This window comes from Chiloscyllium punctatum, chromosome 32 (assembly GCF_047496795.1).
Source record: "Chiloscyllium punctatum isolate Juve2018m chromosome 32, sChiPun1.3, whole genome shotgun sequence".
NCBI lineage: Eukaryota > Metazoa > Chordata > Chondrichthyes > Orectolobiformes > Hemiscylliidae > Chiloscyllium > Chiloscyllium punctatum.
This window is the reverse complement of record NC_092770.1, coordinates 136,241-144,026: the sequence shown is the minus strand read 5'-3', so window position 1 is coordinate 144,026 and position 7,786 is coordinate 136,241.

The following is a 7,786-nucleotide window of genomic DNA, read 5'->3' as shown; positions in this document are numbered from 1 at the left end:
GGGGGGGTGGGGGGGTGTTGTGTGATGTAGTGGTTGGGGGGGTGTTGTGGGATGTAGTGGGTTGGGGGGGGTGTTGTGGGATGATGTAGTGGGTTGGGGGGTGTTGTGGTGATGTAGTGGGTTGGGGGGGGTGTTGTGGTGATGTAGTGGGTTGGGGGGGGGTGTTGTGGTGATGTAGTGGGTTGGGGGGGGGTGTTGTGGTGATGTAGTGGGTTGGGGGGGGGGTGTTGTGGTGATGTAGTGGGTTGGGGGGGGTGTTGTGGTGATGTAGTGGGTTGGGGGGGGTGTTGTGGTGATGTAGTGGGTTGGGGGGGGTGTTGCGGTGATGTAGTGGGTTGGGGGGGGTGTTGCGGTGATGTAGTGGGTTGGGGGGGTGTTGCGGTGATGTAGTGGGTTTGGGGGGTCGGGGGGGTGTTGCGGTGATGTAGTGGGTTGGGGGGGTCGGGGGGGTGTTGCGGTGAGTAGTGGGTTGGGGGGGTCGGGGGGGCTGTTGCGGTGATGTAGTGGGTTGGGGGGGGTCGGGGGGCTGTTGCGGTGATGTAGTGGGTTGGGGGGGTCGGGGGGCTGTTGCGGTGATGTAGTGGGTTGGGGGGGTCGGGGGGCTGGTTGCGGTGATGTAGTGGGTTGGGGGGTCGGGGGGCTGTTGCGGTGATGTAGTGGGTTGGGGGGGTCGGGGGGCTGTTGCGGTGATGTAGTGGGTTGGGGGGGTCGGGGGGGTGATTGCGGTGATGTAGTGGGTTGGGGGGGTCGGGGGGGTGTTGCGGTGATGTAGTGGGTTTGGTGGGGGGGGCTGTTGCGGTGATGTAGTGGGTTGGGGGGGTGGGGGGGGGTGTTGCGGTGATGTAGTGGGTTGGGGGGTGGGGGGGGTGTTGTGGTGATGTAGTGGGTGGTGGGGGGGGTGTTGTGGTGATGTAGTGGGTGGTGGGGGGGGTGTTGTGGTGATGTAGTGGGTTTGGGGGGTGGGGGGGGTGTTGTGGTGATGTAGTGGGGGGTGGGGGGGGTGTTGTGGTGATGTAGTGGGTGGTGGGGGGGGTGTTGTGGTGATGTAGTGGGTTTGGGGCGTGGGGGGGGTGTTGTGGTGATGTAGTGGGTTGGGGGGGTGGGGGGGGGTGTTGTGGTGATGTAGTGGGTTGGGGGGGTGGGGGGGGTGTTGTGGTGATGTAGTGGGTTGGGGGCGTGGGGGGGGTGTTGTGGTGATGTAGTGGGTTGGGGGCGTGGGGGGGGTGTTGTGGTGATGTAGTGGGTTGGGGGGGGTGGGGGGGGTGTTGTGGTGATGTAGTGGGTTGGGGGGGTGGGGGGGGTGTTGTGGTGATGTAGTGGGTTGGGGGGGTGGGGGGGGTGTTGTGGTGATGTAGTGGGTTGGGGGGGTGGGGGGGGTGTTGTGGTGATGTAGTGGGTTGGGGGGGTGGGGGGGGTGTTGTGGTGATGTAGTGGGTTGGGGGGGTGGGGGGGGTGTTGTGGTGATGTAGTGGGTTGGGGGGGTGGGGGGGGTGTTGTGGTGATGTAGTGGGTTGGGGGGGTGGGGGGGGTGTTGTGGTGATGTAGTGGGTTGGGGGGGTGGGGGGGGTGTTGTGGTGATGTAGTGGGTTGGGGGGGTGGGGGGGTGTTGTGGTGATGTAGTGGGTTGGGGGGGTGGGGGGGGTGTTGTGGTGATGTAGTGGGTTGGGGGGGTGGGGGGGGTGTTGTGGTGATGTAGTGGGTTGGGGGGGTGGGGGGGGTGTTGTGGTGATGTAGTGGGTTGGGGGGGTGGGGGGGGTGTTGTGGTGATGTAGTGGGTTGGGGGGGTGGGGGGGGGTGTTGTGGTGATGTAGTGGGTTGGGGGGGTGGGGGGGGTGTTGTGGTGATGTAGTGGGTTGAGGGGGTGTGGGGGGATGTTGTGGTGATGTAGTGGTTTGGGGGGGGTGTTGTGATGTAGTGGTTTGGGGGGGGGTGTTGTGGTGATGTAGTGGTTTGGGGGGGGTGTTGTGGTGATGTAGTGGGTTGGGGGGGTGTTGTGGTGATGTAGTGGGTAGGGGGGGGTGTTGTGGTGATGTAGTGGGTAGGGGGGGTGGGGGGTGTTGTAGTGATGTAGTGGGTTGGGGGGGTGGGGGGTGTTGTAGTGATGTAGTGGGTTGGGGGGGTGGGGGGGTGTTGTGGTGATGTAGTGGGTTGGGGGGGGTGTTGTGGTGATGTAGTGGGTTGGGGGGGGTGTTGTGGTGATGTAGTGGGTTGGGGGGGTGTTGTGGTGATGTAGTGGGTTGGGGGGGTGTTGTGGTGATGTAGTGGGTTGGGGGGGTGTTGTGGTGATGTAGTGGGTTGGGGGGGGTGGGGGTGTTGTAGTGATGTAGTGGGTTGGGGGGTGGGGGGGTGTTGTGGTGATGTAGAGGGTTGGGGGGGTGGGGGGTGTTGTGGTGATGTAGAGGGGGTGGGGGGGGCTGTTGTGGTGATGTAGTGGTTTGGGGGGGGTGTTGTGGTGATGTAGTGGTTTGGGGGGGTGTTGTGGTGATGTAGTGGTTTGGGGGTGGGTGTTGTGGTGATGTAGTGGTTTGGGGGGGGTGTTGTGGTGATGTAGTGGGTTGGGGGGGGTGTTGTGGTGATGTAGTGGGTTGGGGGGGTGGGGGGAGTGTTGTGGTGATGTAGTGGGTTGGGGGGGTGGGGGGAGTGTTGTGGTGATGTAGTGGGTTGGGGGGGTGGGGGGAGTGTTGTGGTGATGTAGTGGGTTGGGGGGGTGGGGGGAGTGTTGTGGTGATGTAGTGGGTTGGGGGGGTGGGGGGAGTGTTGTGGTGATGTAGTGGGTTGGGGGGGTGGGGGGAGTGTTGTGGTGATGTAGTGGGTTGGGGGGGTGGGGGGAGTGTTGTGGTGATGTAGTGGGTTGGGGGGGTGGGGGGAGTGTTGTGGTGATGTAGTGGGTTGGGGGGGTGGGGGGGTGTTGTGGTGATGTAGTGGGTTGGGGGGGTGGGGGGGGTGTTGTGGTTGATGTAGTGGGTTGGGGGGGTGGGGGGGGGTGTTGTGTTGATGTAGTGGGTTGGGGGGGTGGGGGGGGTGTTGTGGTGATGTAGTGGGGTGGGGGGGGTGTTGTGGTGATGTAGTGGGTTGGGGGGGTGGGGGGGGTGTTGTGGTGATGTAGTGGGTTGGGGGGGTGGGGGGGGTTTTGTGGTGGGTTGGGGGGGTGGGGGGGGTGTTGTGTGGTGATGTAGAGGGGGTGTGGGGGGGCTGTTGTGGTGATGTAGTGGTTTGGGGGGCTGGGGGGGGGTGTTGTGGTGATGTAGAGGGGGTGTGGGGGGGCTGTTGTTGTGATGTAGAGGGGGTGTGGGGGGGCTGTTGTGGTGATTTAGTGGTTTGGGGGGCTGTTGTGGTGATGTAGTGGGTTGGGGGGGTGGGGGGGTGTTGTGGTGATGTAGTGGGTTGAGGGGGGGGTGGGGGGGGTGTTGTGGTGATGTAGTGGGTTGGGGGGGTGGGGGGGGTGTTGTGGTGATGTAGTGGGTTGGGGGGGTGGGGGGGGTGTTGTGGTGATGTAGTGGGTTGGGGGGGTGGGGGGGGGTGTTGTGGTGATGTAGTGGGTTGGGGGGGTGGGGGGGGTGTTGTGGTGATGTAGTGGGTTGGGGGGTGGGGGGGGTGTTGTGGTGATGTAGTGGGTTGGGGGGGTGGGGGGGTGTTGTGGTGATGTAGTGGGGTGGGGGGGTGTTGTGGTGATGTAGAGGGGGTGGGGGGGTGGGGGGGGTGTTGTGGTGATGTAGTGGGTTGGGGGGGTGGGGGGGTGTTGTGGTGATGTAGTGGGGTGGGGGGGTGTTGTGGTGATGTAGTGGGGTGGGGGGGTGTTGTGGTGATGTAGTGGGGTGGGGGGGTGTTGTGGTGATGTAGTGGGGTGGGGGGGTGTTGTGGTGATGTAGTGGGGTGGGGGGGTGGGGGGGGTGTTGTGGTGATGTAGTGGGTTGAGGGGGTGGGGGGGGTGTTGTGGTGATGTAGTGGGTTGAGGGGGGGTGGGGGGATGTTGTGGTGATGTAGTGGTTTGGGGGGGGTGTTGTGGTGATGTAGTGGGTTGGGGGGTGTTGTGGTGATGTAGTGGGTTGGGGGGGTGGGGGGGTGTTGTGGTGATGTAGAGGGTTGGGGGGGTGGGGGGGTGTTGTGGTGATGTAGAGGGGGTGGGGGGGGCTGTTGTGGTGATGTAGTGGTTTGGGGGGGGTGTTGTGGTGATGTAGTGGGTTGGGGGGGTGTTGTGGTGATGTAGTGGGTTGGGGGGGGTGTTGTGGTGATGTAGTGGGTTGGGGGGGTGCGGGGGTGTTGTGGTGATGTAGTGGGTTGGGGGGGTGCGGGGGGTGTTGTGGTGATGTAGTGGGTTGGGGGGGTGGGGGGGGTGTTGTGGTGATGTAGAGGGTTGGGGGGTTGGGGGGGTGTTGTGGTGATGTAGAGGGTTGGGGGGGTGGGGGGGGTGTTGTGGTGATGTAGAGGGTTGGGGGGGTGGGGGGGTGTTGTGGTGATGTAGAGGGTTGGGGGGGTGGGGGGGGTGTTGTGGTGATGTAGAGGGTTGGGGGGGTGGGGGGGTGTTGTGGTGATGTAGAGGGGGTGGGGGGGGCTGTTGTGGTGATGTAGTGGGTTTGGGGGGCTGTTGTGGTCATGTGGGTTTGGGGGGGTGGGGGGGCTGTTGTGGTGATGTGGGTTGAGGGGGGGTGGGGGGATGTTGTGGTGATGTAGTGGGTGGGGGGGGTGTTGTGGGGGGGTGGGGGGGGGGTGTTGTGGTGGGTTGGGGGGGTGGGGGGGGTGTTGTGGTGATGTAGAGGGGGTGTGGGGGTGCTGTTGTGGTGATGTAGTGGTTTGGGGGGCTGGGGGGGGGTGTTGTGGTGATGTAGAGGGGGTGTGGGGGGGCTGTTGTGGTGATGTAGTGGTTTGGGGGGCTGTTGTGGTGATGTAGTGGGTTGGGGGGTGGGGGGGTGTTGTGGTGATGTAGTGGGTTGAGGGGGGGTGGGGGGGTGTTGTGGTGATGTAGTGGGTTGGGGGGGGTGGGGGGGTGTTGTGGTGATGTAGTGGGTTGGGGGGGGTGGGGGGGTGTTGTGGTGATGTAGTGGGTTGAGGGGGGGTGGGGGGGTGTTGTGGTGATGTAGTGGGTTGGGGGGGTGGGGGGAGTGTTGTGGTGATGTAGTGGGTTGGGGGGGTGGGGGGAGTGTTGTGGTGATGTAGTGGGTTTGGGGGGGTGGGAGGGTGTTGTGGTGATGTAGTGGGTTTGGGGGGGTGGGAGGGTGTTGTGGTGATGTAGTGGGTTTTTGGGGGGGTGGGAGGGTGTTGTGGTGATGTAGTGGGTTTTTGGGGGGGTGGGAGGGTGTTGTGGTGATGTAGTGGGTTGGGGGGGAGGGGGGGGCTGTTGTGGTGATGTAGTGGGTTGGGGTGGGGGGGGTGTTGTGGTGATGTAGTGGGTTGGGGTGGGGGGGGTGTTGTGGTGATGTAGTGGGTTGGGGTGGGGGGGGTGTTGTGGTGATGTAGTGGGTTGGGGTGGGGGGGGTGTTGTGGTGATGTAGTGGGTTGGGGGGGTGGGGGGGGTGTTGTGGTGATGTAGTGGGTGGTGGGGGGGGGGTGTTGTGGTGATGTAGTGGGTGGTGGGGGGGGGTGTTGTGGTGATGTAGTGGGTGGTGGGGGGGGTGTTGTGGTGATGTAGTGGGTTTGGGGGGTGGGAGGGTGTTGTGGTGATGTAGTGTGTGGGGGGGGTGTTGTGGTGATGTAGTGTGTGGGGGGGGTGTTGTGATGATGTAGGGGGTGGGGGGATTGTTGTGGTGATGTAGTGGGTTGGGGGGGAGGGGGGGGCTGTTGTAGTGATGTAGTGGGTTGGGGGGGAGGGGGGGCTGTTGTGGTGATGTAGTGGGTTGGGGGGGTGGGGGGGGTGTTGTGGTGATGTAGTGGGTTGGGGGGGTGGGGGGGTGTTGTGGTGATGTAGTGGGTGGTGGGGGGGGTGTTGTGGTGATGTGGTGGGGGGGGTGTTGTGGTGATGTAGTGGGTGGTGGGGGGGGTGTTGTGGTGATGTAGTGGGTGGTGGGGGGGGTGTTGTGGTGATGTAGTGGGTGGTGGGGGGGGTGTCGTGGTGATGTAGTGGGTGGTGGGGGGGTGTCGTGGTGATGTAGTGGGTTGGGGGGGTGGGGGGGTGTTGTGGTGATGTAGTGGGTTGGGGGGGTGGGGGGGGTGTTGTGGTGATGTAGTGGGTTGGGGGGGTGGGGGGGGTGTTGTGGTGATGTAGTGGGTTGGGGGGGTGGGGGGGGTGTCGTGGTGATGTAGTGGGTTTGGGGGGGTGGGAGGGTGTCGTGGTGATGTAGTGTGTGGGGGGGGTGTTGTGGTGATGTAGTGTGTGGGGGGGGTGTTGTGGTGATGTAGTGGGTTGGGGGGGTGGGGGGGGTGTTGTAGTGGGTTGGGGGGGGGTGGGGGGGGGTGTTGTGGTGATGTAGTGGGTTGGGGGGGGTGTTGTGGTGATGTAGTGGGTTGGGGGGGGTGTTGTGGTGATGTAGTGGGTTGGGGGGGGTGTTGGGTGATGTAGTGGGTTGGGGGGGTGTTGTGGTGATGTAGTGGGTTGGGGGGGGTGTTGTGGTGATGTAGTGGGTTGGGGGGGTGTTGTGGTGATGTAGTGGGTTGGGGGGGGTGTTGTGGTGATGTAGTGGGTTGGGGGGGTGTTGCGGTGATGTAGTGGGTTGGGGGGGTGTTGCGGTGATGTAGTGGGTTGGGGGGGTCGGGGGGGTGTTGCGGTGATGTAGTGGGTTGGGGGGGTCGGGGGGTGTTGCGGTGATGTAGTGGGTTGGGGGGGTCGGGGGGCTGTTGCGGTGATGTAGTGGGTTGGGGGGGTCGGGGGCTGTTGCGGTGATGTAGTGGGTTGGGGGGGTCGGGGGGCTGTTGCGGTGATGTAGTGGGTTGGGGGGGTCGGGGGGCTGTTGCGGTGATGTAGTGGGTTGGGGGGGTCGGGGGGCTGTTGCGGTGATGTAGTGGGTTGGGGGGGTCGGGGGGCTGTTGCGGTGATGTAGTGGGTTGGGGGGGTCGGGGGGCTGTTGCGGTGATGTAGTGGGTTGGGGGGGTCGGGGGGGCTGTTGCGGTGATGTAGTGGGTTGGGGGGGTCGGGGGGGCTGTTGCGGTGATGTAGTGGGTTGGTGGGGGGGGGCTGTTGCTGGTGATGTAGTGGGTGGGGGGTGGGGGGGGGGTGTTGTGGTGATGTAGTGGGTTGGGGGGTGGGGGGGGTGTTGTGGTGATGTAGTGGGTTGGTGGGGGGGGGGTGTTGTGGTGATGTAGTGGGTGGGGTGGGGGGGGTGTTGTGGTGATGTAGTGGGTTGGTGGGGGGGGTGTTGTGGTGATGTAGTGGGTTGGGGGGTGGGGGGGGTGTTGTGGTGATGTAGTGGGTTTGGGGGGTGGGGGGGGTGTTGTGGTGATGTAGTGGGTTGGGGGGTGGGGGGGGTGTTGTGGTGATGTAGTGGGTTGGGGGCGTGGGGGGGGTGTTGTGGTGATGTAGTGGGTTGGGGGGCGTGGGGGGGGGTGTTGTGGTGATGTAGTGGGTTGGGGGAGGGTGGGGGGGTGTTGTGGTGATGTAGTGGGTTGGGGGGGTGGGGGGGGTGTTGTGGTGATGTAGTGGGTTGGGGGGGTGGGGGGGGTGTTGTGGTGATGTAGTGGGTTGGGGGGGTGGGGGGGGTGTTGTGGTGATGTAGTGGGTTGGGGGGGTGGGGGGGGTGTTGTGGTGATGTAGTGGGTTGGGGGGGTGGGGGGGGTGTTGTGGTGATGTAGTGGGTTGGGGGGGTGGGGGGGGTGTTGTGGTGATGTAGTGGGTTGGGGGGGTGGGGGGGGGTGTTGT